The sequence below is a fragment of the Mustela nivalis genome, assembly GCF_964662115.1.
Source record: "Mustela nivalis genome assembly, chromosome: 9".
Taxonomy (NCBI): domain Eukaryota; kingdom Metazoa; phylum Chordata; class Mammalia; order Carnivora; family Mustelidae; genus Mustela; species Mustela nivalis.
In genome coordinates, this window is record NC_139028.1 from 7,819,134 (window position 1) to 7,846,223 (window position 27,090).

At 42.9% G+C, this 27,090-nt stretch overlaps 1 protein-coding gene across 5 annotated transcripts in view; it reads right to left on the minus strand.

Annotated features, from left to right (window-relative positions):
• TRPC6 (transient receptor potential cation channel subfamily C member 6) overlaps positions 1 to 27,090 on the minus strand; it is a 109,827-nt gene that overhangs the window by 70,273 nt on the left and 12,464 nt on the right. The window contains exon 1 of one of the 5 annotated variants that reach the window (XM_082683355.1): positions 1,084 to 2,041. The exons of 3 other annotated variants lie outside the window; for them this stretch is intronic. The gene's annotated coding sequence lies outside the window, so the exon portion shown is untranslated. Of the gene's footprint in view, positions 1 to 1,083; positions 2,042 to 27,090 lie in introns of those variants that run through there. One more of the 5 variants, XM_082683357.1, reaches the window with a different exon arrangement.

Here is a 27,090-nt window from a genome sequence, read left to right on the forward strand (position 1 = left end):
CACATCAAGAATTGAAACGGTCCAGGAAGCACGTGGTCCAAATAATCAAATTTGGTGGCACAAAACTAGAGAGGTGAGCCGGAAGCTTCTGAGGTTTGCTTCTGAGACATGTTTCCTGTGTCCACATTACATTTGTTCACGTGTCACCCCAGGCAAGAAGAGAACAGTGCCTGATACTCCAACAACAAATGCAAAAAGAAATTCAGTCTTAGCTACCAGGTTACCTAATTAAAAAAATCTAATTAGATTATAAATGTCCCAAACCGTGCATGTTTCCTCAACAAGTCCTACCTTCCTGTTTTTCTGTTAGGACTGAGTATCCATCGGTCTTAGCCCGCGGACGGGGATCAGGCCTCACTCTGGGCTCCAGGCGGTGCCTAGAACAAGGGTGTGCACATACTACGGTGTGCACAGGAATGGTAGTTACGATACAAACGCTTTACCCGGGATACCTTTTTCCATCTCAAGGGCCAGAAATGAAATTAAAATATCAGAACCAGGAAATTGTTCTTTTCTTCAAAAATAGAAAAGAAACTGAGTTGTATTTGGTTAGCATGAAAAGAGAAGTTAAAAGTGTGGGTTTGTGGAAATTCAGGAAGTAGGTATTAATGGGAAGTAAGATAGGAGCTCTAGGGGAGGGTGACTGACATCCCTTCTCCCCAAGTCCGCTCAGCAGCTGAGGGTCCGAACCAAGAGCCTGAACGCGTTCTGTCCGGGGACTCTAGAATGGAAACAGGTCGCATGCGGAACCCTGACGTCCCGTGAGCTCCTCTGTGTCATCTGCCCACGTCTGCCCGTGCTGAGACCAGATCTCATTCCTGCCTGACTCGGCTTTGTGACCCCCTCCCTCAATCCTAATACTTATTAAAACTGATCTCCGATTTCAAATTGGATGCATAAAAATAATTAAGATGACACTACAAGCAGAATCCAAGTGTCTTACTACCGATCAGCTCCTGCCTCCTCACCCACCCATCAGATCAGATCCGTCTAGATCCCGATGTCAGCCAAAACCCGGGGATTCAAGCCCCCGCGTCCTTGGACATTGTGCTCCAGAACGCGGATCGGGACTTCAGAACCCACCTCAAGTGTGTTCCCAGTAGTTTCCAGCCTCTTCCCCTCGTTGGAGGCTCAGCACACACTGCACAGAGTCCACTGAGAATGAAGACAGATCCCGCCCAGCAGGTCTGAGAAAGCTCCTCTGGGACTGTCAGATGTCCTTCGGGCTCCTCTGGGACGGTCGGTCACAGGTCCTTCGGGCTCTGCGGTGAGCTCCACAAGACCACTGGCACCTGGACGTCGTTCTCTCCACGCAGACCCACCCTTCACCTCGCTGCCAAGCACAAGCCCAGGGCAAGAGGGCGTGCGTCCTGGGAAACAGACACTTGGGAAAAGCAGCATTTGGGGATACTGGCTCGGTACCGGCCCTGCCGTAAGCTCAGGGTCTGAGCGGGTCCATGTGTGGTTTGAACACTGTACCGACGTACACACAATGCACGCGAAGACACAGAAACACACACCGACCTCGGCCTGGGCTCCCACTGCATCCACGGAGAGGTCACTACTGCGCGGATCGGGTGCTGGGAGGATCTGCGACGGTACGATGTATCCCCACTTCCACAGGAGAACCGAAAGTGGAAATTCTTCCTTTTTACTTGTGTATGTGTATTTAAGGGGTCAGTTTCAGGGGAGCTGGAGGAAAGCTGTGATTTGCACATACTCATAGTTTTAAACTTGCGTTTGCATGGACGCCAGGCTTGGTCCGCTTCCCGGGCGCCTGAGCCTAGGGGAAGGGGAGCAGGGTGGGAATGAGGAGAATAAGCAGCGGCCGTGGGGGCTGGGATCCTCTGCGTCTCCCTGCCTGCATGACCCGACCCGTAAAACAGATGACCTGGGAAGACGGTGAACTTCCCAGCTCCAGGGCGGGGCACCGGCCACCAGGGTCCCCTCCAGGTCCCGGCCAGGTTCAGCAGGCGCCCTGGGCCAGCCAGGCAGTCTGAGGGGGCAAATTATCTGGCTTCCTGCCCTGTCTCTGTTTCACCTGGTGAGGGAAAATTTAAAATATAAATGACACACAGGCAATCTACCAAATCCCTTACTCCTAAAAGTGAAAGGAAGTTAGACAAGCACCAGACTCAGCAGCCGGGCAGCTCTCAGAGCTCGATGCTCCCCTGTCGCACCCAGCCCTGCTACCCCCCACCCCCGCATCGTCCCCTCCCCTTGGGTGTGGGTACGGGGCTCCTGGCCCCTCCCAGCACCATGCTCCTCACGCTTGTGTTGGTTCTGAATTTCAGACACACCTTGCTTGCATCCCAGAGTCAGGCTGCTCCGGGCTGGGCTTCCTCTGGGCACTGCTGCCCGTGAGTCTCAGCGCTAAACTGAAAGAGCCCCCCCCCCCCCGTCGTTAACTAATTAACTGCTCTTTTGTTGTGTAAAAGTACCCCTCCTCCCCTTGCAATGTAAAGACCCTTCCCCCAGGGTTGAATTCAATGTAACTGCTCTTTTGCCTTTCTGTAACCGCTTGGCTTTTAGGGCATGACACTTGACTCCTGTTTGAACAAGATACCCTCTCCTAATAGCCGGGGCATGGTCACGTAGGCAAGGGGGCTTGCTGACCACCCGCAGGCGCGCACTGACCACCCGAGGCGCCTGCGTAACAATAAAGAACCTCTTGCTGATTGCATCCAGTGGCAGTGTTGGATTCTTGGGTAAGGGGATCCGCGGGTCTTTCAAAACCAGCATCGTCTGGAAGCCACGGGCCTCAGCGTGTGCCGACCCCTCCAGGAGGCCACGGGCCCGCGCCCCCCGCAGCACAGGAGAGCTCAGGCTTGCAGCCCTCCCCGGGCCTCGCTCAGGGCACGGAGTGTGCGCTCAGTAGGTCGCCAGACAGCTGCCTCTCCTGCTGCTGCGGTCCGCTTCCCGCAGCGGCTCTTCAAGGCAGGGTGCCCCTGGCTCAGCGCCGACAGGCCCCAGAGCGTGAGGGGGCCCCATCCTATCCCTTCTGCTCTACGCACCCCTCCTTCCAATGTTGCCCCGCAGGGCCCTGCTCTTTCCCTGCGCTGAAGCAGACCTTCCTTTTGTTCCATTATTTTAAAAAGCCTCCTCTTGGCTCCCCACTACCTCTTGCTGCCTAGGAGGGGTCCTGTGTGCCCAGGTTCTTTGCTCGTGGCCTGAGCTTGGGAAGAGACGGAGTTGTTATTTTCTCATCATCATCCTTGATGGGAACCCCTGGCTTCCCCCCCGCCCCCCCCCCAGCCAAGTCGGAGCACCCCAGAGCCTATGGCAAGACCCAAGGGCATAAAAGCTATGGATATACACAGTACATCTTCCTGGGAGGCAGGCTGATGGAAAAGCTACTTTTTCCAGGAGAACAAGGGAAGAGTATGTGACAAGATGCAAACTTTTAACATAAAACAGATGTCAAAGACTGTTTGAGTATGTGGTGGGTTGTACCCGTTTTCATGAGAACCAGTCATTTCCCTGCCCCCCTCCCCATGGTCAGAGATATAAAATGTGAAGAACTTTGTGAAAATACAATTTTATTTATAAAACTTTGAAGGGCACGAGGTCAGCCATTCCCTAGGGAGAGTTTCTCCACAAAGTTACCCTTATAGATTTTAAGAGTTAATACCCTAATGCTTTATTTTTTTTTTTCTTTAGAGATTTTATTTATTTGACAGACAGAGATCACAAGCAGGCAGAGAGGCAAACAGAGAGAGGAGGAAGTGGGCTCCCAGCTGAGCAGAGAGCCTGATGCGGGGCTCGATCCCAGGACCCTGAGACCATGACCTGAGCCGAAGGCAGAGGCTTAACTCACTGAGCCACCCAGGCGCCCCAATACCCTAACCCTTTAAATCTTAATAACCAGGATAAATCCTGGACATGCCTCCAACTAAAGGGAAACTTTGGGTGATTGGTTGGTTAGCTGAGTTCCTTAGTAATTTGAAAGAATTTTCCTGGCAGCGTTTTTTTCAGAACTTCTTTTTCCATAGGCTCGAAAGCATCTACTATCCATTCAAGGTGTCTCTTTTTTACGCAACAGCTGGACATGCTGTGGACAAGTACTATCTGTCAGCTCAAGAACAGAAACGAAAATTAAAAGTTTTATGACACCAAGATGATAATTTTTTAGTTTGTTTTTGGGGAGGGTTGATGAGGGAGCAGGAGGCTGGCTGAGGACAAAGCAAGAGCTGGCGCCTTGCAACCCCCCCCTCTTTTTTCTTCATCCGCTCCCCTCCACAGGTGTAGCATTCCTCGGGCACCCCTGACTGCCATAAAGTGATAAATGGTTGACCTGCTGAGATCACAATCCTGCAAGACAGGAGTCTCCCTTGGTTTGCAAATTTCTTTGAGATTACAATAAAGAAGTTACCTTATCAATAGCCCAATCTCCAAGGACACAGAACTCAGTTTTTCAAGTCAAATGTCACCCTCCCCTCCATAAAACCTAAGGAGGCGGAGGTGGAAGGAAAAGTAAATAAAGTTAAATTTCTTCTAAACCTAAATCTCATTAACAAGGATGTTTGATAGCAGGAATGTAACATTCCACCAGACTCCTAATTGTCTTTACTTGATAGCAACTAAGCCTTCAATATCCTGATAGTATTATTTGCCCCAATAGCCCTTCTGAATACCCCTTTGTCCTCACCTACCCAACTCCTGTGTATATAACCAACCACTCCTAACAACCCGGCGCGGCAGCTGCATCTCTGCCTGCCCACGGGCCCTGTCCCCGTGCTTTAATAAACCACCATTTTGCACCAATGACGTCTTAAGAATTCTTTCTTTAGTCGTCGGCTCCGAACCTCCTCACCCCACCGAACCTGACTTAGGTTCTGGGACTTCATCATTTTTGGCGAGCCAGCCAGGAGATTTGTGAGTCTTTACATTTGGACTCTGAGCTTCGGTGCAAAATTGGTGAGTACTTTCTCTCCTTTTCCTGTACTCTCATTCCAGGGCTTTTTCAAGGAGTATGGTCTTATTGGAACACTTGCATGTCAATTGCTCAGGCTGTAATCCTCTAGCCCGTGGCTACTCTACGGGGAGGAGAGCGCCTGCCTTTTGGCTGTAAGCTAGTACCCTGGCCGGAATGGCAATAAGACCCAGAAACTTGATGGCCTCACTCTATTCCTATTCTTATAGAAAGTTGTCTCTCTTGGGCACGGGACAGCCACCTAAGTCACCAGGACGGCTGCCAATCTTAAGACTCCCGTGTGAGGTTTCCTCCTGATTGATCTAATGTGATCCCCTCCACATGCCCGGTCTAGCCACTTCTGGCCGCGAGACCTCCACTGGGAGCCGGCCGAAACCAGTACCCGATTGAATTAAAACGCAACCGGGGACCGTTTCCTAGGGAAGTTGGCTGTAAGGACCACATGTGTTGGAATGTCGCATAGACCATGATGGATTTCAATCTTTACTGTTTCTCGTCAGTGTCTTCTGCGAACCGCCTAAAGCTATGAAATTGGGTAATTTCCCCTTGCCAAACTTTTCTAGTACTTCCATGGGTTAATATGGCAAAACAGTATGCAGTCTTCAGGACATAGGATAGCATGGCACAAGCGTTTTAGTCCATTCACCAGGCACCCATTGGCAGCCTAGGATGCGATGGGGAAGCGGAGGGACGCCGGCACCCCTTCCAGGGCCTTTAACGGCAGGAATGCCTTCCCAGGGAAGGCAAAACGGTGATCAATAGCGATTTTTGTTGAGGGACGCCTCCGGTCGCTTTTGACACAGGAACCTCTGACATATCCTGCGTGGGACGCTACCCAGGAGTCAGGGGGGATTTGGTAATGGACCTTCTTTACTTTTCTGGAAGCATGGCCTCAGTAGGCTTCTTCAGTTCCCAAGGACTCTACCTTGGGGTGCCTTTTAACCCACTGGAAATAATTTGGATTGCAAAACTTAGGAAAGGACTGAGCTCCTGTAACACTGCATGGCCTCAGTGGGATCTATCAGTTAGATCTCTGCAGGAAACAGGGCAAATGGACCTAGGATACCTTCACTGCTCATACCTAGGCCTTTATTGCTCTGCACCAGGACCCCAGACTAAGGGGCTTTTGCGGAATGTGTTTGCCCAAATGAGTCAGCTAGTAAACTTTCTCCTGACATATTGGATGGAAATTACGTAAGTAAGCCTTCTTCTAGTAAACCCAGGTTGCTGGGCCATCCCTAGCAAAGGGGACTCTGGCTTTATTTCTTTCTGTTTCTCTTAATAGATGTGGGGGCTTCTCCCTCACTCACTTCCCGTGCTAATGGCTATAACTGGAGCCAACTGGGGTTGGTCTAACTCGAGACAGAGACCATAAGGAATATTCCCAAGCAGCTGCCGAAACTCTCTTTGTTTCGGGGAAGTTTCCCTGTGTTCTCTGGCCTGACTTGGACTGCCTAACCCCTCCCCCCTTGCTGGTGGGAAAGCATGATGGCGTCTGCTCCTCTGTTGGGGCTTATGAGCTCTGAAACCGGGAATCCCTTCTCTGCCTCGTGGCAGCACTTTGTTTCCTCTGTTTTCCCCTTCTGTTTCTGCACCAAAGTGCATGCAGCCGGCATGACTAGCCTCTAGATCATGCACCATGGCTCCTTCTCTCTTCACTGTCAAGGAGCAAGAAGAACACCCCCACTCCAGATCTTCCCACGCATGTCTCAGGTAAACATTCAAAGTGGAGTGGGCCCAGGTGGAACGTAAATCAGTATTGAAACTAAGTTAAGTTTGTTGGTTTAATTAAGATAGATGCATCTTTGAATTTAACAGCAGTAAATGTGAAGCTTTATTCTATCGAAGTTTACTGAAGGTTAAATAAGCTTATGTTACTTGTTAAAATTTGTTAGCAAAGAAATGACTAAACTGATGGTTAATTGTCTGTCTCAAAGTTCTAATGGGTAATTGCTGAAGTAGCTTTCAAAGTCTTTGGTAACCTGAAAGTTTTAAAGTTTTGCTTGGATGACAAATGGAATTAAATTGTGGACATCAGTATCTTAACCAAACAGGATAAAATGCTAAGTCGTTAATTACTGGACGTAGGTTTGTGCTTTTTGACTTCTTACTGCAAAGAAACTAAGAGTATTTAAATCTGTTGGTAAACTTGTTTGCCACTTAACTGATTCATAAATTTGCCACCTGAAGAATTCTGTTGTAACAGTTCACAATTGGTTAATAACTAAAGGTGTTTCTAAGAATACAAAGTTCTGCTTAGTGTAACTAAGACTGATGGAAATAAAGGGAAACTCTGTATGTAGGAAAGTAGGAGATATGTAAGAAAGATTTAAGGAATGGGAATACATTTTGTTGAAGGTAAAGGAAGGTAATTTTGTCCTAAATGAGATGGTTGTTTGGAAGGAAATGGCTTGGGACAAAACCTGAATGCAAAGGAAAGTTGTGGAAGGTTTGTGAAGGGAAATCTTCAGAAAAGGAATTTTAGCTATGGTCAAGAATGGATTAAGATTGAAATGAATGGGTTTTAAAGGTACATTGGTACAAGACTGAGATTGTCTCTGTTCAAAAGGACGATGTTTTCTTAGATCAATTGATCTGCTGTTAAAAAAATGTAAATGGTTTTCTCTTTGCCTGCCCAGAAAAACGAGTTTCTATGTTCAGTTTTATCAGGTGTTTAACATCCCTAATTATATTTAGGCATGTGCTTTAAAACTTTCTAAGATTTTAGCAAATGTTGACAAGATTTAAATCGTAAATCTCTTTAACTCAGGCTTTTCCTTGGTATGTGAAGTTGCTCATGAAGTACTACTGAACCAATGATAAACCTTGGGTTACATTTGGGAAAATGCTATAACTATTCTAGAGATTCTATGCACTTCCTAAAGTTTTAACGTTTTGAGAGATCATCGCTTGATACTGTAATTATGGAAATGCTATGTATCACAGAAATAACCTGATTTCCTTGCAGCTAAATTGTAAACTCCCGTGTCTCTTTAGCTCTAACCATATTCATTCTGAGTTTTTGTCATTTATAATTGTTTTAATTCTCTGGTAAAATGAGTTTTATCTTCAAGGATATTCCTATAAAGGACTTTCAGGACAAATACAGATATTTGATATGCTTGAAAATCCTAAAACTGAAACGGGTAAGAATTTCCAGAACTGACTAAAGCGCATTCACCAGAATTAGTAACATGGGACTAAATGAACTAAAAGATTATAGTGTTGTGTCTCTTAATGTTTTGTCTTACTTTAAACATTGCTGGTTCTCTCTAATGTTTGCTCTTCCAGACTAGGGATACTCCCTCCTAGTTATCTGTAACTTATAGAGATGTAAAAGTGCTCATTTGTAAAAGTGCTCAAGGCATTCAAATTTTCTCTCTATCTGAACCTTCTGAAACCAAAAGGTCTCAGTAAGTATTCTTTCTTCATGGCAATCAGTCATTTGCATAAGTTCAATAAGAATCTGTTCTCCTTGTAACAGGAAAGAATTGGAAACTGGTTATTTTACCAAGGCTTTGACTGGGATGTCATATTTGAAAAGACTCAGATATGACCAGACAGCTTTAAGGAACTAAGGTTGACTTTATGAAACCTGGAGCCATAAAGCCCCTTGGGACTGTTGGCCTGATACCTTGCTTACAGAGTTCCCAGCAGCCTCACCAGGTGAGTAAAGAATGTCACTCCTTGGTAGGTGCAGTCTCAGGAAGAGGAATTCACCCAAAGGTATTGCAGGCAAGCCTGATGGCAAGTACAGGGCTTGGCTTCTGGCCTGGAGAGGCTACTAAAAGTTCAACCTAGAGATTCCTTATACAAAGTTCCAGCAAAGCAGATTCTAAAAGATCTATTGATCACACTCACTGTTCTTGCTGAGCTTATGTAAATTATTAGGCCAAGTTTGTTAAAACTGGACTTGTTTCACAAGTGAATTAGTCCTGATTTGGCTATCTCTGGAAATGAGGGTTATTTTAGAGAGAAAAAATTGTTTCAGTAACACACCTTTATGGATGTTAAATTCTAGATTTGATTGTCTTTAAATGTTTGTTTACCTATGCTAAACAATTTGAGGTAAACTTCAGAGAAGTTGCACAATAGCTTCTTTAGTCGATCTTATTATTTTGTGGGGATATTAGCAGACCCCACTGCACATGATTAAACAACTGGAAAATGGGATTGATTCCCTGCAATTGTATAACTTAACTAACACCTTATGTGTGGCTGGGATAATGAAATTGCCTAAAAGCCAACCTATCACACTCCATAGGATTAACTATGGACTTGTGGAAATAATGGATGACCCCACTTTCTTTATGAATGGATTGAATGCTCCATGGGGGACTCCCCTTATCTCTTGACAAGTTTTCTCCCACTTGACAATGATCCTCTGTAATCAGGATATTGTTAAGGCTGGACCACTCATTGGTTTCACCCCTTTGTCATATTTATCCTGTTCAAAGGTTATTGATCTTGCTTACTCTATCTGGCCAGATTTAAGATGCCCCTGTTAAAAATATGAATGACAGTTGGTTTTCTGATGACAGTAGTTTTCATAGAAAGAATAAGAAAAGCTAGGTGTGCCATAGTGCTCACTAGCACTTTGCAATTGCCAAAGCCTAAGAATTAACATTTATACTGACTCCAAATATGCTTTCCTGGTACTACACGCCCATGGAGCTATTTGGAAGGAAAGGGGATTGCTATCAAGCCATAACTCCCCAATCCAATATGGGCCTAAGTTACAAAACCCTCCTTATCGCTATACTGAAGATGGCATATATCAGATCTGGGATGTGCATCTGTGGCTCACGCCCACGATTGGACGGCTCAGTCAAAAGGCAGTTTTATGCTGGGAACAAAAGAATTATACGTAGGATACTTGGACAAATAACACACAGTATCGAGGATGGCTATCATTAGAAATGTGTTCCCAAATAATAGTACTCCAGGCTACTGAATGTTTTGCTACTGATTGGGTAAGGTGACCTGGCATCAGATGGCCAGCTCCAAATGGAACCCACTGGATATGTGGAACCAACCTGTGGCCCTGGCTTCCTCCAGGGTGGATAGGTCGCTATACTTTAGGATTTGCCTGGATTCATGGGCGCATTACTAAAACCATTACAACTCCAGCTAATCTCACCAACTTGAAACAAAGATGGACACAATCTGTTTTTAAATGGTATGATCACTTAGCATCCATCTTTGTTCCATCTGCGGGACTAGAGGATGTCATGTGGCATGTAGAAGCCCTTAATAAATATACTACAAAGGCACTCAATGATTCACTAAACAGCATCTCCCTACTTAATACTGAAGTGTCACAAATACGCAAGGCAGTCCTACAGAATAGGATGGCCCTAGATGTCCTGACAGCAGCACAGGGTGGCACATGTGCAATTATCAAGACAGAATGTTGTGTGTACATTCCAGACTATCGCAAAAATGTCACAGGACTAATAAAAGATATGCACACCCAGATTAAGGCCCTACAGGATCCCCCTCTCTCTCTCAGTGAATGGTTAAGTTCCTGGTTTGAAGGAGGGCTATGGCCAAATCTCCTTTTCGGGCTTCTCATTCTTATCGCCTTATTAACCTTAATATGTTGCTTTATTCCATGTTTCTCTACTTGGTGCCGAGACTCCATTGCTACAATGACTACACCACGACAGACGATCCTTGTCGCGCGCGAGGACGCCTCCTCACTGTCAGCGCTGGATTCAGCTGCCTCCACCTTTTGTAACTCCCTTATACGTTCCTACCCTGATCAATATTGACCCGAGCAGGTAGGGACAGCTCTACGCCCCTATTCAGCACGAAGAAGTTACAGAAGATGAGACCTTCCACCTTCAACCACCTTAATGATTTAAGGGTCAAAATTGTTCAGGGGGGAATGATGAGGGAGCAGGAGGCTGGCTGAGGACAAAGCAAGAGCTGGCGCCTTGCAACCCCCCCCTCTTTTTTCTTCATCCGCTCCCCTCCACAGGTGTAGCATTCCTCGGGCACCCCTGACTGCCATAAAGTGATAAATGGTTGACCTGCTGAGATCACAATCCTGCAAGACAGGAGTCTCCCTTGGTTTGCAAATTTCTTTGAGATTACAATAAAGAAGTTACCTTATCAATAGCCCAATCTCCAAGGACACAGAACTCAGTTTTTCAAGTCAAATGTCACCCTCCCCTCCATAAAACCTAAGGAGGCGGAGGTGGAAGGAAAAGTAAATAAAGTTAAATTTCTTCTAAACCTAAATCTCATTAACAAGGATGTTTGATAGCAGGAATGTAACATTCCACCAGACTCCTAATTGTCTTTACTTGATAGCAACTAAGCCTTCAATATCCTGATAGTATTATTTGCCCCAATAGCCCTTCTGAATACCCCTTTGTCCTCACCTACCCAACTCCTGTGTATATAACCAACCACTCCTAACAACCCGGCGCGGCAGCTGCATCTCTGCCTGCCCACGGGCCCTGTCCCCGTGCTTTAATAAACCACCATTTTGCACCAATGACGTCTTAAGAATTCTTTCTTTAGTCGTCGGCTCCGAACCTCCTCACCCCACCGAACCTGACTTAGGTTCTGGGACTTCATCATGGTGACTGGAGCTATAGGTTTCTCCACGGTGGTGTATCATCGGGCAAAGTGGATTCCATCTTCAGTGAGTTCCTATTAGAAACTGACCTTTTGTTCACTCTGTAGCCCCAAAAACTGTCAGTCTGAGCATTAGTTTTGGTCCATAGTCCTTTTGGATTTCTTCAAGTTTTAAAAATCAGAGTACTTTGCAGATAAAATCTTACTTCTGGCTTCTCTTAAGAAGTCAGAGGATTTAGAAATACCGGCCCCTCTTGCCTCATGGTGGCCACTGACCAGGGCTCAGTGGGGACTGCCATCTGAAAGCAGGCATCCTTGAAAAGTCATCATGCCCCTGATTTACATCAGACTTGCTTTCCTTACTTGCCCAGGAATTAGAGTCGGCAAGACTGACGCATTCGACCGTCCTTCTAAGCATCAGGCTTTTCAGATCGTGTGTAGGACACAGGGCTCCACAACCAACCGCAAAGCCCAGGCAGCAGACACGGAGACACCTCTGCTCCTAACGGGAGGGGAGCCCGGAGGACCAGCTGCAGGGGGAGCAGGAAGGAAGCATGAAGAAGGGCACAGAGTCAGAGACGCCCTCACGGGAGCGGGGGTGGGGGAGGAGGTTGATGCTGGCAGGGGAATCACCTGTGGACACGGCTTTGCTGAGCTGCCTCGCTGCAGGCTCAGCCTGTCCCTGAGTGTTATGGACGAACATCCAGCCACAGGGCCTCCCAGGTCACCCCCAGGTCTGAGAGAGAACCTTTCTGTGATCTACACTGGATTTAAAATCCAAAGTGCACTGCATACATCAGTCCTTCTTAAAGTTATGTTCAGAATGGTCAGTTTAAGTCTCTTTAAAAAAAAAAAAAAGATTTTATTTTTAAGTCATCCCTATCCCTAGCATGGGGCTTGAGCTCACAAGCCCGAGATCAAGAGTCACACACTCCCCCGACAGAGCCGGCCACACGCCCCCAGATTAAGCCTCTTTTGTTGATGCAAGGGTGCCATTATCAGTATCAATCATTACCCCATGCAGCCAATAAAATATCAGTGGGTTTCAGGGTTATGGGACTTTCCTCCTACACTAATAACATTCTATCTGAGTGACATATGTATGTATATATATGTGGATGTATGTGTATATATATATATATAATGCATATATAAAACTCTTGAGCAACTTGGCAGCAACTGACATGGAGATAAGAAATTCCGAAGTGCTCTCTCCCCTTATTTGTTGTTTCTGACGGGCTGAACGGGAGGATCAAGCCCAGCAGAATCTACACGGCGAGTCTTGTGTTGCACTTTAGGATTGCAGGCATCCGTTTCGTGCCAACTCTTTAATTTTCCCAGAAGCCTGTCTCCCATAAACTTTTAAAATTTGTTTTAACCTTCATGTCCCCAGACTGTGGCTTTCATCATTATTGTCCTTCTGCTCTCCAAGGGATTGGGATGTCATAAGGGAGAGAAGCTCCCTTAGGCTGGAGGCAGATGGTCAGGCTGGGTTCCATGCACGCGCTCGCTCTCTCTCGCTCTCTCAAAAAAACACCCGAAAGGGCATGTCAGTATCAGGATCCAGGAATTACACTCAATGTCCTACAACTCAATTTCTAAAAAAGCAATATTGGATATTTTGGACCATTGGATATTGGACCTTGGATATTTTGGTCCATTAACACTTACTTATGAATTGCCTGGTACATTACTCCAAAATTCATAAAATACACTGTAACATCATAAAAAAAAGATGGTTCTAAGCTGCCAGGATGAGTGACATGAACCTGTGGTAAAATAAGTGTCCTGCCATGCAGAAAACCCAAACCGGCCTTGATGGCGAGCGCCTCCTCATTCTGCTTCTCTCTCTTCTCTAATCCTGCTGAGACTGGGGAGCTCCAGCACAGAAGGGAGAGAGAAACAGATAAGGGATTAAACGGAAACATTGTATCGAAGGAAAGAAACAAGTGCAGAGAGGGAGATAAGAAGCTGGGAATCACCCCGTTTCCATGGGACGCGCAAGGATGTGAACAAGCCGTTACACATTTAGTACCTACCCATTTGGGGCAGTCCCTACATTTGAGAAGCTTATGACTTCACCCTGAGTCCCGGCATGAGGCCAGGGTAAATCCCTCTGCAAATCACACTTCACAATTCCTTCCCTACTTTTCCTTTTTACTCCTTCCACCACATGAAAATGCTCCATTCTATATAACTTGAAAATTTAAAGCTGCTTGCCTTCTGTCCTGGATATTCCTTAGTGGGAGGCAGTCAGATGTGGGAGCAGCACAGGCAGGGAGAGGAAGGGCTGGGACACGCTGGGCATTGGGTGGCTCCGGGGGAAAAAGTAAGAACAAAAGCAAATTGTGCCTTCTGGATATTTTATGACAAAAGACCCAGAACCCTCCCTTTAAGTGGCTGTGAGAAGATCACACAGACAAAAACCTAAGAAAAAAATCTATACTTTTTGTGTACACACTTTGTTTTATTATAACAAAGCAACTTGTGTCCTTCTAATATTTAAAACTGAGCACCATCTCTCCTTTCCACTGAAAGAAAAAGAGAACTTAAAAATAAGCGAAAAAAACTAAATAGAGAATGTCAATTCCAAGTAAGATCGTACAGGTTCTGCTGAGTCTCCCAGCACACGGCAGGGCTCAAGACCTCATTAGGAGAGAATCTCATTTTTAAAATATCTTCTTAAAAACATAAAATAAAAGTGTCATCTTAAACTGCAAGGATGTCTGTTAAACCGCACCTCAGGGTTATAATGAAGTTTAAATGAGTTAATATGTGCAAAATGCTTAGGATAGGGCCCAGCACATGATTTTATCTCCTTATTAACGTTTCCCCTGTGAGGAATCCAGGAAACTAAACATATAAAGGGTTGCACCGGCATTGACCGATATGGCAGCCTCTAGCCACAAGGGGCAGTTTAACTTTTAATTCAAATTAACTAGAAGCAAATAAAGCTAAAAAGTCAGTTCCTCAGTCGCACCAGCCTATCTCAAGAGCCAGATGCCTACGGCTCCGGACTGGACAGGCAGACACAGAGCACCTCGGCCACTGCGGGAAGCTCTACCGCACAGTACTCTTTAGAAACGGATCAGTGGAGGGACTCCTGGGTGCCTGTTGGTGAAGCAGCCGACTCTTGGTTTCGGCTCAGGTCATGAGATCGAGCCCCGCATCAGGCTCCGCGCTCTGGGGTGGGTCTGCCTGAGACCCTCTCCCTCTGGCCTTCCACCCTGTCCTGCTCTCTCGCTCTCTGTGTCTAAAGTAAATAAATCTTTTAAACGTTTTTTAAAACCCTGATGGTGATGACGGTGGTGGTGGTGATGGTGAAGCTGGCGATGGTGGTGGTGGTGACGACAGTGACCCCAGGGCCTGGAACGAGGACACGAGTGTGTTGAGTCAGGCACGCGTGAAATACTGAGCGACGGTTTCCTCGGGACCAGCTGCTGTATCAAGTGCTGAGGATCCTGTAAGTGTTCAGGCGTCAGTTTGTCCCATGTGCCTCCTGGCTGGCGTGCCGCTGGTGTGTCAGGAAAATTAATTTTAAGGAGATTTAAGGGGTGAATAGATTTTAGGTAAGAAATAGCTCAGATTTTTTTAGATTTATTTATTTACTTGTTTGACAGAGATCACAAGCAGAGGGAGCAGCAGAGAGAGGGGGAGGCAGGCTCCCCGCTGAGCAGAGAGCCCGATGCGGGGCTCGATCCCAGGACCCTGAGATCATGACCTGAGCCAAAGACAGAGGCTTACCCCACTGAGTCCCCCAGGCGCCCCGCATCTCAGAATTTAAAGCTGTTTATTATCGGTCTCCCTGACTACAATCTAGACTCCACAAGCCAAGGACACCAGGGTTGTTCACCATTTTTATTTCTTATTCCCTGTACACAGTTCACTGCATAATACGTGCTCACCACACATTTGCTGAAGGAATGAAGCTGCAAAGTCAAATATGAATGGGGTGAGGGTGGTCAGGATGAGAATTCCAGAAATGAACCTGGAGGGATGAGGAAACAGAAGGCAGGACACGAGGAGAGACCTGGGGCTCCGGCAAAACGGAGGGAGCAGAGCACAGCACGAGGCAGCGAGTGTGGAGAGGGCAGAGATAGGGGAGCGCAGATCTGCCTTTACTTCCTTTTGCCAAGGAATGGTCCCACTAGCTTCATGGTAAGTATTTTCCCTCTTGGTTCCATATTCTCGTTGCATATCCACGAAGAAGGACACAAGTTGTATATTCGCTGCATGGAGCACGGAAATGCATGCGCACACGGCAGGAATCCAAAGAACTTGCTCCCCGCCTCCCACAGAAATCTAATGTGAAGGAAATTAAGTGGTTCAAGCTATGCTAATATTCTCTGCTGTTAATTTGTTTTCTGACCTGCCCACACCTGCAGGCAGCCTACGGTGTTTTCTTAGGACTGTTGCATAATTATTTGACATTAGAAACAACGATGCTTTGAACATTCCTCTATATAGATCCAGGGACACGATGGTTAGAACTTCTCGTGGGTGGTGGCTCTCAAATTTTAGCACATATTAGAAAAGAATCACCTGAGAGCTTGTGAAACACAGGTTACAGGTTGCTATACTTATAAATGGAATCTTCAAAAAAAAGTACCCAAACTCATAGATACAGAGAACAGATTAGTGGTGGCCGGAGGTGGGGTGTGGGGAAGATGGGTGCAGGTGGTGAAAAGTGCCAGCTTGCAGTCACAAACACGTAAGTCCTGGGCATGAGGTGTACAGCAAGGTAACTGCAGCCGGTAACACTGCTGTGGATCGGAGAGCTGTGAGGGAAGTAGATTTTTTTTTTTTTTACTGAGAGTAGATCTTAAATGTTCTCAGAAAGAAAATTTGTAATGATATGTGGCCCTGGATGTTAAGTAGAATGACTGTGGCGATCATTTTTTAATATACACGTATATTGAATCATTACGTTATAGTTGAAACGAATATAATGTCAATTATTACTCAATAAAAATAAGTTTTAAACAAAAGCTTGAGAAACACTAGAATTTACATTTTGCAACCCAATGTAAGTAAATAAAATTAAAACATGAGTTATTGTAAATAATTTTTCCACACATAAAAACTCCTCTCAAGGGGTGCCTGGGTGGCTCAGTGGGTTAAAGCCTCTGCCTTCGACTCAGGTCATGATCTCAGGGTCCTGGGATCGAGCCCCGCATCCGGCTCTCTGCTCAGTGGGGAGACTGCTTCCCTTCCTCTCTCTCTGCTGCTCTGCCTACTTGTGATCTCTGTCTCTGCCAAATAAATAAATAAAATCTTAAAAAAAAAAAAAAACCCTCCTCTCAGGCGTTGGTAAATTTGGGCAACACACTTATTCAGTGCTTTATTCAAAACATGTTTATTGATTATCTGCTATGAGACAGGTGCTATTGTAGCCTCTAGGAATAGAGTGGAAAGTGACTCCAAGCCCACCCCTTTGCTGAGATTACACACTAGCAGGGATACAAGGGGAAAAGGCCAGTAAACAAACACCGTGATTTCAGATAACAGAGAGATGCGTACTTTTCCACCAGACACTATTTCCTGCTCTGTTCTCCCTAACCCCGTCTTGCTCACAGCAAAGGACACTCTTTCCCCTTGCTCTCGGTCCAAGAGCAGAAGCAGGCCCCCGTTCCCTTAGTCCACAGCAAGGGTCACCATCAAGCTCTCCCATTTCTGATCCCAGCCGACCTCTCCTTTTAAAACCAGGCAAGGAATCCACAAATGTTTACTGTGCAGCTGCTATTTCCTCAGGATGAATCTCTGTCCAGCAGAGAAGAGGGGGAAAGAATGAATGCAGAGAACACACGACAACGCAGGCTGGTGCACGCACCTGCTCAACAGCTCTACACAGCCAAGTGCCGGAGGGCCAGAGGCACACAGAGGGAGGAAGCCAGGAACCCGCCCCCAGGAGGACCAAGCTCGTAGGCAAGCCGAGACCGTATCTGTTCATCAAAAACTACTCCATTTTTTTTGCATTTTATAATCTTTAAAATTAGATTTTATCTTAAGATGGTGATGCCTTCAATTCGGTGAAATATAGTAATGACAGAGCAAAGGAGTATCTGAGAATGGTGGAGAACTTACTGCACAAAAGTGATGGTCCGAAGTCAGGCTGTGCATTTACACACACACACACACACACACACATGCATGCACAGCCGGACGCTACCCTCGCGGTTGCTGAAGCAGTTGTCCTGGATGCCTAGGACACTCCCCAGGGGTCATGGGCTCATGCTCGGGGAAGTCAGGCTGCAGGGCCTGACCCACACCCTTGGAGCCCTCGACAACTTTGCCAGGTACAATGACGGGAAGAGTTTTACTAAAACCTATTTTCAAATTGTCTATATCCATATGCACCTTCCTAAAACTTCCCCTAGACTTCCCTTAGAACACATCGCAGTCCGGCAGCCCAACAGTCATGCTGATTCTCCCCTCCGGCCTCCGTTTCAGTGTCCTTCCTTCTTCGCACGCGGCCAGCGCTGCCTTCAACATTAAACAAATGTCCCAGGGGCGCCTGGGTGGCTCAGTGGATTAAGCCGCTGCCTTCGGCTCAGGTGATGATCTCAGGGTCCTGGGACCAAGATCCACATCGGTCTCTCTGCTCAGCGGGGAGCCTGCTTCCTCGCTCTCTCTCTCTCTCTCTGCCTGCCTCTCTGCCTATTTGTGATCTCTGTCTGTCAAATAAATAAATAAAATCTTTAAATTTAAAAAAAAAATGTCCCAGAGTTCAAATGAAGCCTCCATTCATCAGGGCCCCCAAAGTTTCCCCATGCACCTTTTTAAGGGATACATTTCTGATCATTAGTAAACAAAAAACCAAAGGATTACTGAGCAGTGTGTGAGGTTTTGATTAAAAAAGAAATCTGAAATCTGGAGCCACAATATCTAGGATCCAATCCTGAACACACTACCAGTTATGAAAACTTGAGAAAGTGATTGAATCTCCCTGTGCTTCAAACTCCTCAAGTGTAAACTGCGGACAAGGACAAGTTCCGCTGAAGAACATGGTGAAGGTGAAATGGGTTAATACATGTACAGTAATTACAATTGTACCTGGCACATAGGAAATGCTCTACGGTTCACCTGGTGTGATTAGTAACTATAATAATAACTCAGAAGAAATTTTTAATTTTAAAATTTTATATAGGCTTTTCTCTTGCTTCAGAAAACTTTCATAAGGTCATCAATAAAAAGCTTCAAGGAAATATACATGTGACACGACAGGTATTTGAAAACATGATTTCGAGTGAAAGGAAGAAAGTAAGTATGTTAAAAAAAGAGCTTGTGAATTTTTAAAAAATATTTTGTTTATTTATTTGACAGACCGAGATCACAAGTAGAGAGGCAGGCAGAGAGAGAGAGAGGAAGGGAAGAAGGCTCCCTACTGAGCAAGAGAGCCCAATGTGGGGCTCGATCCCAGGACCCTGAGATCGTCACCTGAGCTGAAGGCAGAGGCTTTAACCCACTGAGTCAGCCAGGTGCCCCAAGAGCTTGTGAATTTTTAAATTAATAGTGATGAGTCTCACATTGCTAGCGTTTAGCTTTAATGAAATACAGTTTTAAAAGGGATGATCCATCCTATTTACAAATGTTAATTTTCACTATGGGTTGGCAATTACTTCCTTTGCAACTTTTTAACCCTACGATGAAAAATTTCAGATGGTACCTTAAAGATGCACGGTGGCGTACATTTCTTAACGTTCTTTTAGAGAAACCAACATGACTATCATTGAGACCACTGTCTTAGGAGTAAAACTGTCAAATTTTAAGGTATTCTCATCATCACCTTTAACAAGTTTTACCCAGTTGTTTTCTAACCAGACTGTACACCTGTGATATGTACCCCCAACATAGGGTTTCATTGGTCAACATCATGCTAGATGCCCAATAGGACCGAGCTCATTTATGTTTTGGCCAATTTAGTGGATGTCAAATGATACCTCTTTGTGACTATTTTGGCATTTTCCAGATTACTGACAAGACTGAGAATGATTATTCCTCATTTGTGTTTCTGGTGTTGTGAGAAAGTCATGTATTTTTGCTCATCTTTCAGGGAACTTATACATTGTCAGTATTTTATAAGTGGTCAGCATTGTTTTCCAGTCTGTATTCTGCCCTCCCTCTCTTGTTATGATATGTTCTGAGAAACAGAGTTTCTTATTTTTTATGAAGTAATCAATTTTATAATTTATGCATTGGAATTTGTGTATGTGTATGTGTGTGTCATGAGAATCCTTTCCTACTCCAAAGTCATTAAAAGTTTTAAAGAAACTACACATGCTTTGCCCCCTTAAAATTCAGCTGGAGCAGATTTTTGTGTAGTATTTGAGCTACGGATCCAATATCGGAGTTTTTTGCATGTGTGGATATACAATTTCCTTAACACCATTTGATAAAAATTTTTTTTCTCATTGATTTGCTCAGATACCTCTTTCTTATAAATTTGATTCAATTATTCTATTACAGCAATATCACACTGGCTTAATTTTATAATGTTATAATATATTCTGATATTTGGTAAGGCATGTCCCTCCAGATGATTCTTCTTCACAAGTGCACAGACTATAATTTGGTTGTCTGCATGTCTGTGTAAATCCCAGGATCAAGGCTGGCCAGATAGCTCAGCTGGTTAGAGCATAGTGCTAATGAACCTCAAAATCAACTTGCCAATCTTCCACAGAGGAAACACAGAAGTTTGTCCCAAATGAAAGAACAGGACAGGTCACAGCCAGAGATCTGAGTGAAACAGATATGAATAATATGACTGATAGAGAATTTAAAGTAATAATCATAAGCTTACTCTCTGGACTTGAGAAAAGAGTAAAAGGCATTAGTGAGATCCTTAACACAGAGATAAGGAATAACATAGCAGAGACAAAGACCTCAGTAAATGAAATGAGAAATATGTATGATAAAATGAACATCAGGCTGGAAGAAGCAGAGGAACAAATTAATGACCTAGAAGACAGAGTAATAGAAAGTAATCAAGCTGAACAAAAGAAAGAAAAAAGAATTACACAAAATTAGAATAGACTTGGGAACTCAGTGATTCCATCAAATGTAATAGGATTCATATTACAGGAGTCCCAGAAGAAGAAGAGAGATAAGGGGGCAGAAAATTATTTGAAGAAATAATAGCTGAAAACTTCCCTAATCTGTGGAAGGAAACAGATGTCCAGATGCAGGAGGCACAAAGAACTCCCATCGAAATCAACAAAAGTAGACCCACGCCAAGATATATTTTGATTAAATCAGCAAAATACAGGGGCACCTGGGTGGCTCAGTCATAAAGTGGCTGACTTCAACTCCAGTCATGATCCTGGGGTCCTGGGATCAAGCCCCTCGTCGGGTTGCCTGCTTGGCAGGAGGCCGGCTTCTCCCTCTTGCCCTCTCCCTCTTGCCCTCTCCCCGCTTGTGTTCCCTGTCTCGCTGTGTCTCTCTCTGTCAAATAAATAAATAAAATCCTTTTAAAAAAAATAAATCGGCAAAATACAGTGATAAGGAAAAAAACATTTAAAGCAGCAAGATAAAGGAAGACAGTAACTTATAAGGGAAAACCCGTAATGCTATCAGCAGATTTTCTCAGCAGAAAAGTTCCAGATATATTCTACCTGATGAAAGGGAAAATTCTGCAACCAAGAATACTGCATACAGGAAGGCTATTATTCAGAACAGAAGAAAAGATAAAGAGGTTCTCAGACAAACAAACCTGAAGGAGTTCATGATCATTAACCAGCCCTGAAAGAAATACTAAAGAGGACTCTTGAGTGGAAAGGAAAGACCAAAAGTGAAAGTATAAAGTTAGGAAGTTAAAAAGCAGTCAAAGTGAACCTCTCTGTAAGAAATCAGTCAAGGGACTCCCAAAATGAAATGATGTGATATATAACAACATATACCTGAAATGTGGGGAGGGGAGGAGCAAAAAATGGGTTCAAACGTAAGTCCCCATTAACTTAATACAGACTCCTATAGGAGGAACAGGTTCTATACAAACTTAATAGTAACCATACATCAAAACCCACTAGTAAATGTGCAATAAATAAGAGAAAGAAATCCCAATTTATCACTAAAGAAAATCAGCAAACCATGAAAGAGAGAAAAACAAGAAAGGATCAGAGAAAATCTCCAGAAATAACTACAAATAATAAAATGACAATACATATCTATCAATCACTACTTTGAATGTAGATGGACTAAATTCTCCAATCAAAGGACACAGGGTGGCAGAATGGATTAAAAAAAAAAAAAAGACCCATCTATGTGCTGCCAGCAAGAGACTCATTTCAGACCTAAACACACCTGCAGATTGAAAGTGAGGGGATGGAGAAACAACTCTCATGGAAATGGAAGTCAGGAGACCGCCAGAACAGCTATACTTACATTGGACAGAATAGACTTTAAAACAAAGACTGTCACAAGATACAAAGATGTACATTACATGATAATAAAGGGGATAATCCTTCAAGAAGATGTAATGATTATAAAGATTTACACACCCAACATAGGAACACTCACATACATAAAACCGTTCATAAACAAAAAGGATCTAATTGATAATAATACAATAAAAGTAAGAGACCTTGATACCCTCCCTTATAGCAATGGACAGATCATCTAAACAGAAAATCAACAAGAAAACCGTGGCTTTGAAAGACATATTAAACCAGATGGATTTAATAGATATGTTCACAACATTCCACCCTAAAAGAGCAAAATACACATTCTTTTTCACATGGAACATTTTCCAGAATAGATCGCATATTAGCTCACAGCAAGCTTCAGTAAAGAAGATTAAAGTCATAGCATGCATCTTTTCTGACTACAACAATATGAAACTGGAAGTCAACCACAAGAAAAAAATCTGGAAAGACCACAAACACTTGGAGATTAAATAACATGCTACTGAACAATGAAAAGGTTGGCAAGGAAATAAAGGAAGAAATAAAAAAATTACATGGGAACAAATGAAAATCAAAAATGACAGTCTAAAACCTTTGAGGTGCAACAAAAGCAGTTCCAGGAGGGAAGTTTATAACAATAAAAATCTAAATTAAGAAGCAAGAAAAATCTCAAAAAAACAACCTAAACTTAGACCAAAAGGAGCTAGAAAAAAGAACAACAAATAAAGCCAGCAGAAAGAGAGATAAAATGAAAATCAGGGCAGAATAAATAAGATAAAAGCTAAAAAAAAAAAAAAAAGAACAGATCAATAAAACCAGGAGCTGGTTCTTCAAAAAAATCAATAAAATTGATAATCCTCTAACTAGTCTCATCAAGAAAAAAGAGAAAGGACTCAAATAAATATAAGCACAAAGGAGAGAGGAAAGATAAGAATCAACACCACAGGGGCACCTGGGTGACACAGTGGGTTAAGCCGCTGCTCAGGTCATGATCTCAGGGTCCTCAGATCGAGTCCCGCATCGGGCTCTCTGCTCAGCAGGGAGCCTGCTTCCCTCTCTCTCTCTGCCTGCCTCTCAGTCTACTTGTGATTTCTCTCTGTTGAATAAATAAATAAAATCTTGAAAAAAAAAAAAGAATCAACACCACAGAAATACAAATAATTATAAAATAATATTATAAAAAACTATGCCAAAAATTGGACAACCTGTCAGAAATGGATAAATTCCTACAAACATATAAACTAACAAAACTGAAACAGGAAGAAAGAGAAAATTTGAACAGACTAATAATTATCGAAGAAATTGATTCAGTAATCAAAAAACTTCCCTCCCAATAAACAAAAGTCCAGGGCCAAATGTTTTCACAGGTAACCTTTACTAAGCATTTAAAGAAGAGTTAATATCTCTTCTTCTCAAATGATTCCAAAACATAGAAAAAGAAGGAAAACTTCCAAATGCATTTTATGAGGCAAGCATTACACTGATACCAAAACAAAGACCCCACTAAAAAAGAGAACTATAGGCCAATATCCCTGCTGAACATAGATGCAAAAACTCTCAACAAAATAACAGCAAACTGAATTAAACAATACATTAAAAACATCATTCACCATGATCAAGGAGGATTTATTCCTGGGATGCAAGTGTGGTTCAGTAGTCACAAATCAATCAATGTGATACATCATATCAATAAGACAAAGGATAAGAATCATAAAATCATTTCTTTTCAGAAAAAGAATTTGACAAAATACAACATCCATTCATGATAAAATTCTCAATAAAGTAGGTTTAGAGGTAACATATCTCAGCACTATAAAGGGCCATCTATGAAAAAACCACTCCTGACATCATCCTTAATGGGTCAAAAACTGAAAGCTCTTCCCCAAAGGCAAGGAATAAGACAGAGATGTCCTCTCTCGCCACTCTTATTCAACAGAGTTCTGGAAGTCCTAGGCACAGCAATCAGACAATTAAAAAAAAAAATCAAAGGCATCCCAGATCAGTAAGGAAGAAGTCAAAATTTCACTATTTACAGAAGACATGATTCTATCCACAGAAAACCCTAGAGACTCCACCAAAAACCTGCTATAACTGATAAATGAATTCAGTAAAGTCACGGGATACAAAATCAGTGCACAGAAATCTCTTGTATTTCTATACACCAATAAAGAAGGAGCAAAAGTAGAAATTAAGAAAACAACCCCATTTACAGTTGCACCAAAAAGAATAAGATACCTAGAAATAAACCTAACCAAAGAGGTGAAGGATCTGTAATTTGAAAACTATAAAACACTGATGGAAGAAACTGAAGATGACACAAAGAATCCACGCTCATGGATTAGAAGAACAAATATCATTAAAATGTCTATAGTCCCCAAAGCAATCTACACATTTAAAGCAATCCCTATCAAAATGCCAAAGCAGTTTTCACAGAACTAGAACAAACAATTCTACAATTTGTAAGAAAACAAAAAATCCCAAAAGACTATGATCAGCCAAAGCAACCTTGAAAAAGAAAAACAAAGCTGGGGGTATCCCAATACCAGACTTCAAGTTACATTACAAAGATGTAGAAACCAAAACAGTATGGTACTGGCACAAAAAAAGATACACAGATCAATAGAATGGAATAGAAAACCCAACAATAAAACCACAACTATATGGCCAACTAATCTTCAAAAAAGCAGGCAAGAAGAACGAATGGAAAAAACAGTCTCTCCAACAAGTTGTGTTGGGAAAACAGAAAATCCACATGCGAAAGAATGAAACGGGACCACTTTCTTGTATGATACACAGAATAAAATTCAAAATAGATTAAAGACCTAAATATGAAACATGAAACTATAAAAATCCGAGAAGAAAACACAAGCACTAACCTCTTTAACGTTGGCCATAGTAACTTTTTTCTAGATATGTCTCCTAAGGCAAGGAAAACAAAATGAAAAACTATTGGGACAACAGCAAAATAAAAAGCTTCTGCACAGCAGAGAAAACAATCAACAAAATTGAAAGGCAGCTTACAGGTTAAGAAAAGATATTTGCAAATGACACAGCCTGTAAAAGGGTGATATCCAAAATATATAAAGAACTTAGATAATAATCCAACTTCAGAAAATGGAAGAAGACATGAACAGGTATTTATCCAAAGAAGACATCCAGATGGCCAACAGGCACATGAGAAGATGCTCGACATCACTGATCATCAGGGAAATGCAAATCAAAACTACAATGAGAGATCCCTCACAACTGCCAGAATGGCTAAAGTCAACCATGAGCAACCAAAAGGGTGAGCAAGAGTGTGGAGAGAGGGGAATCCTCTTGCACTGTTGGTGGGAAAGCAAACTGGTGCCACCACTGCAGAAAACAGTGTGGAGCTTCCTCAAAAAGTTAAAAACAGAACTACCCTCTCATTTAGCAATTGCACTACTGGATATTTACCCAAAGAATACAAGAACACTACTTCAGAGGGATACATGCACCCCAATGTTTATAGCAGCATTATTTATAACAATCAAGATAGGGAAGCAGCCCAAGTGTCCATCAACTGATGAATGGAGGAAGAAGTGACATACACATGCAATGGAAAATTACTCAGCCAGTAAAAAGAATTGAATCTTGCCATTTGCAACATGGATGGATCTACAGAATATAATGCCAAGTGAAATCAGTCAGAGAAAGACAAATATGATACAATTTCACTAACGTGGACTTTAAGAAACAAAACAAACAAGCAAATTGGGAAAAGAAACAGAGAGACAAACCAAGAAACAGACTCTTGAATCTAGAGAACACACTGCTGGTCACCAGAGGGGATGTGGGTAAAGGATGGGGAAGCAGATGATGGGGTTGAAGGAGGGCTCCTGTGACGAGCACTAGGTGGTGTTGAATCACTATAGGGTACACCTGAAAGTAACAGAACACCATCTGTTAACTAACTGGCATTGAAATAAAAATTTAAAAGGAAAAAAAGAAATTTATTAAAACTTACTTTAAAAACTCTGAGTATGTCTTTTCTTTATAAAAACATTTTTAATGTACTGATTCAATAACTTTATTTGTTTTAGAACTATTTAGGACTTCTATATCTTCAAGAGTCAATTTTGATATATTCTAGTATTCTAAAAATTGGCCACTGTGTCTTAAATTTTCAAATTTGAGGCATATGCAATATTTTCATTGTAATTCATTTTAACATTTAAAATTTTTAAAATTTCTCTTATGATTTCTTCCCTATCCATGAGACGTATATATAAATGCATCATTTTTAAATTTCTGAAAACTATTTATTTTTGCTGTATGAACATCCTCACCAGCACTTGCTGTTTCCTATGTTTTGATGATTTTAGCCATGCTGGCAGCTGAAGTGGCATCTTACGGTTTTGATCTGGATTTCACTTATCATGAGTGATGCTTAACATCTTTTCATGTGACTGTTGGCCATCTGTAGGTCTTCTTTGAGAAATGTCTGTTCATGTCTTCTGCCATCTTTTAATTGGATTATTTGGTTTTTTGGTTTTGAGTTGTAAGTTATTTCCACATCTTGGATACTAACCCTTTATTGGCTACATCATTTGCAAATTTCTTCTCCTATTCTGGACGTTGTCTTTCAGCTGTGTTGGTGGTTTTCTTTCCTGTGCAGAAGCTTTTTATTTTGGTGAAGTCCTAATAGTTCACTTTTGCTTTTGTTTCTCTGGCCTCAGGAGACCTACCTAATTCCTTTGTGTTGTGATCAGGTAGTTTTTCTAGGAGATACATATTCCTTTAGTAAAATTTGTGTGCTAGGTGATACAGCAAAACTCAACAAAATTCAATGTTTCACACATGCTTGGAAAAAAATGAACACTCTTTAAATAGTCAGATTCTATATATGTCTAATAAATTATGCTGGATAATTTAACTTTCAAGTGTTCTTATTTATAATTTTTTATTCAACCTAACAAAAAATTGAGATTCCTACTATGAGGCTAGGTTTTCAATATGGCCTTTACAGTTCCTTCAAAATTTGCTTTTATTTCTAAAGCTACTTCATTGTAGGAATGCAGGTTTTTAACTTTTATACTTGCAAGATGAATTATACACTCCATAATCTTGTAGTGCTCCTGTATCTCCCTACTAATGGCTTTTCCTTTAAATCATTTTTCTCTTTTGGTTTAACATGCCTACCCATAT